Source organism: Etheostoma spectabile, chromosome 4 (assembly GCF_008692095.1).
Source record: "Etheostoma spectabile isolate EspeVRDwgs_2016 chromosome 4, UIUC_Espe_1.0, whole genome shotgun sequence".
Taxonomy (NCBI): Eukaryota; Metazoa; Chordata; class Actinopteri; order Perciformes; family Percidae; genus Etheostoma; species Etheostoma spectabile.
Window position 1 is genome coordinate 22,768,123 of NC_045736.1, and position 12,249 is coordinate 22,780,371.

Genomic DNA, 12,249 nt, shown 5'->3' on the forward strand with positions numbered 1-12,249 from the left:
TATTGCAATGGGACCAACAATTCTTACTATAATAACAAAAATGTGAGAAAATTCTTTTAGCGGCAGCTCCCCATAAACAAGTACATAATAGTTGGCTGTTATGTGTTTCCCAACAACTGCTTTTCTTCCTGTTTTAATGATGGCACGTTTCAGAGTGCAAAATAGCAAGCAGTTGGTTGTTTTCACAGTTAATCTGACAAATCTGTGTTTCAGCTGAATTTACTTGTTACCTTTTGCTCCCAGATATGGAAAAACTTGCTTCAGGCATTCAGATATTTCCAGCAAAACTACTAATGAAAGAACACGATATGCAGCGCAAAAAGTAAGCATGCTAATTTAAAAACTGCTTGTAACACAAACAGAAACCCTAATGAGTTGGGTTTTGATCTGCTGTGGGAGACCAAAGCGAAATATTATGATCTCAACATTTTTGTTTGTGTTGCCTTTCAAATATTATTGATGAGAAATGCAGTGTGCACTAAACATGACTTTACTTCTTCACAGGAATACTACTCATCCTTAGGCTAACTCTGACTTTAAAGATATGTATTTTTAGCGAATATGACTCATTTCCTCCTGTCAACACGGGGTTACACATTTGAACAGGCATGTTGCTTGAGGCAGAAATGCTTTCATGTGCTGTATGAATGAAAAAGGAATCCTGGGGCTACTGTACTTTACAGCGGAAAAAACAATGAATACTTATTGTTTTGTACAGTAAAACCACACTGATTACATTATGTTTTACTTTATGTTACAATTTATTGCATTATAGAAAAATGTATTCACTCATGCTCATCGTTCTAACAAAAACTAGTCTCAGGATGTTGAACTGTGTCGGCAAACCCTCAGCATCTCATGATATTCGTGTTTGCATGGAGATGAACTTCACCTCTTGTCTTAGATGTTATTAAAAGCCTCACCACGGGCCCAGTCAATTGAGACAGTCCTGCTGTGCCACTGTTATAATATAGGATATTATCTGGTGCACATGGAGTGCTGGGTAATCAATCAGTACAGTCGGATCTCCTGATGTTGAACACGTATAATATCTTTTGATGAAAACAGTCTACAGTCTACAACTGACCAATAATTAATCTAGCAATGAAAAAAGCCCATCATATACACCAGATCAAATCCAACCAGATTTATTTGTATAATTAAAGACAATTTTTAATCACTTCATCTTCAAGTATAGTTAAGCACTTACACAAACCTTTTAGTCTTGCATTGCCAGACCTTCCTCCACAGCGCTGTAGAGGAGGTTCCAGCGAGTTTACACAGCATTCCGGGATGGGAGAAAAACTCGCTCTGGTTTATTGGCATTTTTAAACCAATCACAATCTTCTTGGGCGAGGCTAAGCAGCGCACGGAGCAACAGCTTTTGACGAGCAGATAACCATAGTCTTCATAAATCTGCCGGAGTTTAAAATGCCAACACAAAGAAAGAGGAAGGTAACGGTGTTATGGGTCCGCTGTCTTCCTTGTTGTTGTTTTCCTGTTTGTCTGTCTGTGTTTTCATCGGCCGCCAGAGGGCGCTCCTATCCGGTTCCATGAGAGGCGTTTCCACTCACCCCCTCCTCCGTCTGACTACACAGCTGAGCATCATCATCATCACCACTCCATTTGTACTTAAACCTGGGCCGACCACCTCTTCGGCGCCAGTTCGTTACCTACTTTCCCGTGGTAACTGGTCTTGTACTACAGCTGTTTTTTATTCCGTTGCCTTGCTCTTGTACTCACCTTGTGTTTCTGCCACAGCGTTCCTGTTCCCTCTCGGCGTTTGTCTTGGATCTCCCTCATTTCCCACATCACCCTCCGTGTCTGGATTTTGTATGTTTTTGTTTTGTGTTGATTATTCTGGCATCAGAATAAATCCCGTTTTTGTGTTACATCATTCCCTCTTGTGGTCGTTCTGTGTCCGGGTCCTACTACACTCTTAACAAACGGACATCCGGCTGAAATGAAACACATCCGGTGGAATTTCCGGCAGAACCTGAACAATCCTTGTTTTGTGAAATCTTAATACAGGAACGCGGGGTGGTCGGCTGTAAGCAGGTAACCTCAAAGACTGTTTCTGCTAGAATAGGGTGCTCGTTGTTCCGCCACAGAACACAGTAAAGCTGCGAGCACACGCTCACACTATCAATACGTGATGCAAAGTGAACACTACTTTGCAAACAAAAACACCAACACTGTTTCTGCTAGAATAAATGTGTCTTTTTATTCCGCCACAGAATACAACAAAGCAACAAGCATGCACATGCTCTATCAATGCGTGATGCTAAGTATGCACTACTTTGAGCCCTTACCTTGACATGGGACTGGAGAGCCGTCAGTCCGGCAGAGCAGCAGAGCAGCATCAACGTGGCTGGACATCTCGTACGCGACTCACAGCGGACTCTGCCAGACCGAGGGACCCCTGCGTCTTTTATTCTCTTAACAAACAAGGGATTGTGTGCGAGCGAGGAGGACCAGTCCTCGCTCCCAGCCAATCCCTTGGTGAGTCCGGCGCTAAAGCCGTTCTCAAAACATGAGCTTGATATGTGACCAAAACAAGTTGTAACTCTCAAAACAGGTTATACAATTGATAAATGAAACACAAAACAATATCAACAAGTTATATAAGTGACCCACTATAGCTGTTGTCAAGGAACATCATGCAAAATAAACTTTTTCCTCCACAATCCTGGAAGTGTAATGAAGTGGATATGGACTACAAACCACTTAACACCATTTAAAGCTTTAGTGCGTAACTTTTTGAAATCAATGAACTTCCTTTAAATTCAAGCCATTGCCAAATGTGTTGCTCAAAACAACGCTTTGTGGCTGTGTTCAAAAGTCTGACTTTCGCACTCAGAAACTCACTTGAAGCTTATTACCTCTTCAAAAGAGTCCACCGTTTTTTTAATCCTACATGTCCTCCTTGGCTACTAGCAAGTGTGTGGAGGACGGGTGGGGGTGGTGCGCAATCACGGAAGGCTTGTTTCAAATGGACACACCGACAGTTTTGTTGTCATTACTTAGAATTCTTTAAATTTCTGCTGCTGCCCTGAAAAAACCCACATCAGGAGCAATAACGTGCAGCTCAACTAAAACATCTTTGTCTACAGACATATGAGATAAACAGAGTTCATGAAGATTGAAATGAAAATATCACAGTGTCTCTCCCCCTCCAGCACCCCAAATATTTCCATGTAAAATGTTCAAAATTGGCTTATTCATGTCTTGCCTCTAGACATGGAGTTTCTCTTTAAAAGTCAAGTTAAGCCAATTTTACTGAAATTGATCTAAAATTAATTATCATAAGAAACAAAAGTGTACACCCTCATATAAAAATAATTTCTCATATGGTAATTATTGATTGCTCTGCAAGTAATGAGTCTGTCAATATTTTAGGATCAAATCCTTAAAATCCAATTTTCCAAACCAGCTATTTTATATCCTAAAATGAAACTCTTCATTCTTTCTGATGTTACATCAGTTAGGCAAGATATGCAAATTAAAAAGATACTTTGCCTTTAGCTATTAGAATTGAGCAAGCTTCAGTATTCAGTTGCACAAAAGTACTCTCACTGCAAATTGAAACAACTGATCCTAAGCTTCTAGAATGTGGACAAATACAAACACACATTCACACTCTTACACAACATACTGTACTCGATACTCTGTCTTCCCACACACACTCTGTTGCAACCCTGGATGACCCTGCCTGTCTGTATTGTTATCACTTCACAACCATTACCCAAACAATAACAGGAAGTTATACTGTTTTTTGTTTGCGGTCACTGAAATGCTGCCTAGCTGTCAGTTATTGTGGCAAAACACTCTTGCTCCTGTTCTGTAGAATAGGTTCTTTTGCTTTTTTTGTGTGTGCTGAAAAGTTGCATGTTATGAGGGGAATATCAATGTCATAAGAGGATGTTGATATATATGCAAGTGTAATTTAGGACACTGGAAAATAGTATAATACATGAGCAATAGCAACCTCTGGTGGTTCACAAGGTCTGGATAGGTGGGTGGCCACTTGGTGGAAATACCTGTGATGGGGAGATGGTTAAAGACTATGTGTGAGACACAGGGAAAAAGAGAGAGAATGGGGGTGTTCAGACATACTGAGAGATACAGAGATACTGTAAAGGTGTGGGTGTGTGCTGCAGAGTTCAGAGATTGTCCAACACATAAATACAAGCAAAGGACGTTTGTGTGTGTGTGTGTGTGTGTGTGTGTGTGTGTGTGTGTGTGTGTGTGTGTGTGTGTGTGTGTGTGTGTGTGTGTGTGTGTGTGTGTGTGTGTGTTGGGGTGGGGGAATCTAGGTAGGGGTATTCAGCTTTTTTTGCTGTGTGTCGGAATAAAATAAATAAATAATAAAGGTCCAATATGTAACATATTTACTGTATTAAATTTTAAAAAAAATACCACAATAGGTCATCAGATATTGAGGAAACGTGTCACCTCTCTGACACTCTCCCTTGAAATTCCGGGACAGAATGTCTGTTTCTGTTTTGGCTTATGTGTTGTTGTCAACTGCTCATACTGACACAAAATCTCGACAGTGAACAGTGAATGAGTGAACAGTAAATTTAGCCTTGAACTCATAAAGGCAGAGATACAGCTAAGTTACAGTTGAGATGTATTCTGTGCAGCTAGGGTTTTACCGTATTGTATTAGTCTGCATTAAAATACACCAGGTACATTTCGCTGTTCATTAAAGTACTATTATTTTGACATTGTTACCATTGTTTTTTATAATTAGTCATGTTACAGTCATTGTTGCTGTTATATTGTTTTTATGAACACTGCTGTTCATTCTGTTGTTAGAAGTTTGATGAATATATTATGGTAGTTGTTGAGATGATTAGAAATGTTTGCATAAAGTTGCAAATGTATTTTGAATAAAATCCGGCCTGGGATTAGGGCAATATATAAAGTGCTATACAATTACGTTTCTATAGTGGTTCTAACAAGGGCAGACTGGTCAGAGACCAAAACAATTATTTTAGTTGATTTAATTATTTTTATTAATTCTTTAACAAATGATAATGCATTTTATTATACCATGTACATTTTATTTGGCATTCTCAGCACACAATTTGTGCTTTATCCAGTAAAATGGGACTATCATTTGGAAAGATTGTACAATTATCAAATGTGTAAAAAATGTGTGTCCATGCATGTTCAAATGTGTAGGGATAACTATTGAATTGATTTGAGACTGACCTAAGTTATATTTGAATTAATTGAAAAAATTATTAATGTAAAAAGATCCAACACCAGAAAGAAACTTTCAAATCATTCAAATGACAAATGAATGAAGAAAGAAGTTTCCAAAAACAAAGTTAAGTAAAAAACTTGCCCTCTAACAGTTCGTAAAGATGGTAGCTGAGTTTAACAGATGGAAAAAAGGACAAAGAAAAAAAAGTTTTTGTTCCTAATACCAAAAGTAAGTGAGTGAAACACGTATTGATAACAAATTGGTTACTTGAAAAACCCAAATCTTGCTTAATGTTTAACAGTAATTGTTTTGTAATACTTCTACATCTGTCATGTATCTGAAAAAATAAAATCAAATAAAAATAATAAAAATAATATTAATTGTGATAAAATAAAAATTAAGCATGCACTACTGAGGCATTTAAGAGATATTAAGAAATGAATACAATTAAATTGTTGTCATACAGTTTAGAAAGGCTGCCATTGTACATTCCAATGGTTTATAATTTTTTTTAAATAAATAAAAAGAACATTGAAAAATACAATACAGCAATTCTTGCTAAACCAAACCATAGTGCATAAACAGTAATTGTTTTTTTTCTAGATCTTTAAGGCCCAACAATATACAGTGATGTGAAAAAGTGTTTTCCCCCTTCCTGATTTCTTGTTTTTTTGCATGTTTGTCACCTAAATGTTTAAGATCATCAAATAAATTTAAATGTTAGTCAAAGTTAACACATGTAATTAGAAAAGGGTGTTTTTAAATGAAGGTTGTTGTTATTGAGGGAAAACAAAATCCAAACCTACAAAAAAAAGTGATTGCCTCCTAAAACCTAAAAACTGGTTGGGCTACCTTAGCAGCAATAACTGTAATCAAGCGTTTGCAATACCTTGCATTGAGTCTTTTACAGCAATGTGGAGGATTTTTGGCCAACTTATCTTTGCAGAATTGTTGTCATTCATCCACAATGAATGGTTTTCAAGCATGTACTGCCTTGTTAAGGTCATGCCAAAGCATCACAATAGGATTCAGGTCAGGACTTTGTCTAGGCCACTCCAAATTCTTCATTTTGTTTTTCTTTAGCCATTCAGACGTGGACTTGCTGGTGTGCTTTGGATCCCTGTTGCTTCAGTCTAAGGTCACAAACAGATGACCAGACATTCTCCTTCAGGATTTTTTGGTAGACAGCAGAATTCATGGATCCATTTTTCACAGCAAGTCTTCCAGGTCTTAAAGCAGCAAGACAGCCCCAGACCTTCTCACTATCACCACCATATTTTGCTGTGAAATGCCGTGTTACTTTTACGCCAGATGTAACAGGACACACACCTTTCAAAAAATTTAACTTTTGTCTTGTCAGTCAACATGAGTATTTTCCCAAAAGTCTTGGGAAGATGTTTTCTGGCAAAAATGAAACAAGCCTTAATCTTCTTTTTGCTCAGCAGGGTTTTTTTTGTCTTGGCACTCTGCCATGCAGGCCATTTTTGCCCAGTCTCTTTCTTATGGTGCAGTTCTGCAGTTCTTTTCATGTTATTGTGGGGTCTCTTTTGACCTCTTGGATGAGCTGTTTAGCACATCAACACAGCATCACCATCTATACCCAAACAATAGCAATACAAATGTATAAAATACCACAATAACCTTATCTCTCCTAAACAGTAAGAAGTAACACCATCACCCATTATTGTAAGTTAAATCCATCCTCCTATCCTTTCTTTTCTTCTTTTACGCGCGCCTGGACGCCGTTAAGTCCCGATGCCATTACAGCGGCTCTGTCATAACACTGTGCCACTAACTTTGTTTTGCACTCGTCGCTGCCCAACTGCTGCCCGTAGCTGCTAGATCCTGAGCTTTTGTTTTCTTTCTGTGACATCCTCAAACTTTAAAAATCTCTCTTTTACTGAGCCACAGCCGTCCCATACTTGAGTCTAGAACACCCTGAAAATGGGTGGCATGTAAATGTGGGGTTTCAGCTGGTAGGTACCAATACACCAGAAAGTGTGTTACATATAGAACACATACTTTCTGATGTATTTTTGCTACAGTAAATGATAGCAGCTGTGTACCATGCTGTGCACAGCCGCTGAATGTTTGGGCTGTACTTGGGATGTACAGCCCAAGATATGATGTAAATATATCTCATAATAACAATATAGTTACCAGAAAAAATACAGACCAATAACATTATCCAATACTGCCAAAAGTTAAGGTTACCAAACAAAACATCTTTTAGCTTACTAAATTAAATGCAAAATATTTTGTGTCACCGCAAAATTGGGTTTCCTTTACATAGCAAGAGTAACAGACACCAACAACAATAAGGTATCATAAAAAAACGTCATGATACTCATGGATTTACATTACATGGATTTTTGTTTTACCCGCCTACTGTAGCAGAAAGATTAACATTGGCTCCAGCTGCAAACAAAGAGGCCTTTAAATTATTAGACCATAATGTATTTTACCATTGCAGGTTTCAATAATTTTGTTTTTTAAATCAAAGAGTTAATAATACATGTTTAACTCACTCACTTTTGGTAGTATGTACAGACCTATTTCTCTTTGTCTTTTTCTTTATCTGTAAAACTTAGATACCATTTTTACGGACTGTAAGAGGACATGACACAGGATCATGATAACTGTAATTGGTTCTCATCACACCAGAGTGGAGACAATGAGGTGGTTTAGAGATGAAAATGAGGTCCAGCAGTGAGTTCTTATCTGTGGTGGCAGCAGTGATGAGTTGAACATATCCCCAAGACTGAAACAGCTCAAGGATTGGGTTCTCGTTGAAATCCCCACAGACAATGATAGGGTGGCAATTCATGATCTCTAATGAGTCCAACATGCTTCCCAGATTTGAGAGAAACAATGTCACACAGTAGTCCGGTGGTCTGTACACAGCTGCAATCAAAGCACTCACTGGGGCTTCAACCTTCAAAGACAAAAACTCAAGTACAGTGACATTATGTATGTACTGTTTTTCACGTACTTTACGAATGTGCTCTTTCACATAAACAGCAACTCCACCACATTTGTTAACCATCTGTGGAACATTTGTGTAGGACAGATGTCTGTTGCGTTTGAAGAGATTGAAGCCGTCTAAATGAAGATTGTCTGCAAGAAAGGAGCCTTGTAGGTGAGTTTCTGTAAGACACAAAATATCCGCTAGACACAGTTCATGGTGGCTCTTGATGTCAGTCACATTGCATGGCAAACCTTCTGTGTTACGGTGAATGGTCAGTGTCATGTCCGTTCATAGCATGTGTGATTTTGAGAAGAGGCATCATGTCATCTAAATTGACTTGTGTCATGGTCTGTAGGGCTCCAGTGATTTGTGGGTTGGCATATATTTTACTCTCATCCATATCCAGAATGTGCACTCCGCTGATGCCACATAAGCCAAGTCTGGTTCAAAAATGTGTCTCAGTGAGACTACAGCTGATGTGCTGGTCATACCTTGAACCTTATGAATTGTACAAGCAAAGGCCAGTTTAAAAGGAAACTATCTGCGTACCAATTCTTTCTGTTTCATATTCTCCTCTGCTGTTGATGTACACTAAATTGTCCGGACCTCCTGGTTCTGGTACGAGAATTCCTTCCAGCTGTTTCATCATCCCTTGAGCCCGAGCATAGTGACATGTGCAACACCATTTTGTTCAGAGGATATTACCCTGACTAGCGTAGAGAAAGATCCGTTCACCAAACCTTGAGACACGTCTGTTTCTTGTGAGCACGACTCTAACCCTTTCAGCTATGTTTAAGCATATCTCATTTGTTTCCTTTAAATGGTTTATGGCTTGTCGTGCTATTCTGCCCGTCTGTGGATCCTTTTTGTAGTCATCCACATCAATCTTGGTGATGTGAGAATGGAGCAGAGCTAACATTAAAGAGTGGTGTAAACCAACTTATAAATTGCAAAAATGTGTATCACAGCTGTTGGACACAGTTCTGGTTCAGTGACGGCCTGTGACAACAAAGCTCTGTCTGGCTCGGACAACTCCTCTGACTTTTCTTTCCCACGGATCCTGTTCAACATCTCTGCAAAGGCAACATCATCTTTCTGACACATCTCAGTCAGAGTGATCATCTGAAAGTGTTCCTGCTTTTCTAAGAAAAACTATGTTATTTGTATATTTAAAGTTTTGTGAATGCCATATTAAATGTCTTCAACCTAAATATATTCAGAGGTTTATTTTGATATATAAGCAAACAATACAGTTTATACTTAGTCAGTTTATTTCACTTTATAAAAGGGTTAGCACGTACATGTTGATGCAAACAATGTGGGTGGATGTATAGATGAGGTACAAATATGGGAATCAGAGACAAAATACAATGTATTTGTAATTTGTAATTTTTCACACGTACTACTCAAGTGAACAAAAACTGATTATGTGACCTCTGGTGTGAAGATTTTGGACTCAAAACAAACATTTTGGAATAGAGCTAGACCTCAACACGGTCCAGGCACAACTACAGTTCTTTTTTAGTATAAATATACTATGACAATTAGGACTTCAATTTATTGTTATGTACATTAACAAGAGACCGTTTTCTTTCATATCAGAAACTTATATATTTGAAGATTTAATTACAAATTAGTTTTTACAGTCCAATGTTTGTAATAAAAGCTAATCAAAATGTGTTATGTACAGTATGTTACCGGTCTTTTCAATTAGTTTAAATTTAATGAACCAAAAAACATTTTATTTAATAACCAACTAATTTTAATTATTAATTAATTGTTACCAAATAGAATATATTTAAACAAAATGGGTAATTCAAAAATATAATAAACAGGTTTTTTCCAATTGAAAAGATCAAATCAAATATGAGAGTGACAGGAGAAGACAACCTGTGAAAAGAGAAACTCACAGAACCATAAAACAGAATAATCAGGTTCCAATCAATGCAGAATCAAAATACCAGTAATCTGCAGCTTTGCAACCAAAAAAATATCAAGTACAATAAATATGCTTGTAACCAAAACAAATGGGTATATGTTTGAACCAGAACCAAAGGGTAACTTGCAACAAGTGAAGAAAAATCTGTTCAGAATAGCAGTGTGTTTAAAAAAATGAATAATTTTTAAACATTCAAAATCCTTAGAATCGCTTTTAATTCCATAATATTAATCCATTGGGAACACTGCATATTCAAATCCAAATCAAAACATGACCAAAATTGATCAAGTTTGTGTTCTACCTTTACAGAAAGTGAAGAAAAAGGAATATTAGGCTGTTAAAAAAATGAAAGTATTTGCATTTTTCTTTACAAACTCAAACATTTACTGTATAAACTGAAAAATGTCTTAAGGGCTTGCTTTACTTTGAATCACTACTTAATATTTAGTTGCATAATCATTATTTCTGAGAACTGCTTCACATCTGTGTTGCATGGAGTCGACCAACTTCTGGCATCTGTGAACAGGTATCCCAGCCCAGGATGATTGAACTACATTCCACAATTCCTCACCATTACTGGGTTTTGCCTTAGAAACAGCATTTATGATGTCACCCCACAAGTGTTCTATGGGACTGAGGTCAGGGGATTGGGCTGGCCACTCCATAACATCAATTCTGTTCATCTGGAACCAAGACTTTGCTTGCTTACTGGTGTGTTTTGGGTCATTATCATGTTGAAAGACCCATTTCAAAGGCATTTCCTCTTCAGCATAAGGCAACATGACCTCTTCAAGTATTTTGATGTATTGGAACTGATCCATGATCCCTGGTATGCGATGAATAGGCCCAACGCCACAGTATGAGAAACATCCCCATAACATGATATTTGCACCACCGTGCTTTACTGTCTTCACAGTGTACTGGGGCTTGAATTCAGAGCATGGGGGCCGTCGGACAAACTGTCTGCGGCCCCTAGACCCAAAAAGAACAATTCTGCACTCATCAGTCCACAGAACGTTGCGCCATTTCTCCTTTGGCCAGTCAATGTGTCCTTCGGCAAATTTCAACCTATTCAGTACATGTCTTTTTTTCAGCAATGGGACTTTGCGGGGGCTTCTAGCTGATAGCTTTGCTTCACATAGTCTTCTTCTGATCGTAACAGCACTCACAGGTAACTTTAAATCTTCTTTGATTTTCCTGGAGCTTATCATTGGTTGAACCTTTGCCATTTTGGCTATTCTTCGATCCATTCGAATGGTAGTTGACCGTTTTTTCCCACGTCGTTCAGGCTTTGGATGCCATTTTAAGGCATTTGAAATCATTTTGGCTGAGCAGCCTATAGTTTTCTGCACTTCTTTATATGTTTTCCCTTCTCCAATCAACTTTTTAATCAAAGTCCGCTGTTCTTCAGAGCAATGTCTGGAACGACCCATTTTGATGAGTATTTCAGTGTGACGAGAATCATTAATAGAAGAAATTAGTATGTAGACGTTAAAGGAGAGATGAGAAGATAACCATTAATATATAGAAAGGCCAGTAAAGACAGATATAATAGTTGGAGAGGTAGTGGAGCTGGAGGCCAGCTGCACACCTGTAACAAAAAAAATGGAAACATGCGTTAGACATACAAACAGAAAAAAAAACATTACATGAAAAGTGATTGCTTTGAATATGTCAATTGTTTCACTACAACTTTAGTAGGTGTCTCTAGGAAACCTTTGTATTTACGGACTTCTGTGTTCAATCGCATAATGTTGCCTAATTTTTGCGTGTGTAAAGTATACTGTGAAGTGTCCAAGGAGTCACTAATACAGATGGTGAAATACTAACGAAAAGTATGTTGAGTGCACAAGCGGATGTAAACGGTAACATTAGACTACTAGTATTTGTATACTGCCAAACAAAGTGTAAAGGGAGCACATGTCATAGCAAAGATATCATTCATTCACGTTTGTATTTGAACATACTGTTGCTTTGCCACGCGGTTAACCAACAGTGATGGTCCAGCAGCAATGTAGAGAGCATTGGGAAGGAGAGGGGAGGATTTTCAGTTTCATTTTAGAAGCCCAAAAATTCACAGAAGTAATTTGTTTATTTTCAAGATTTTTTAGATTACTGTAATATAAA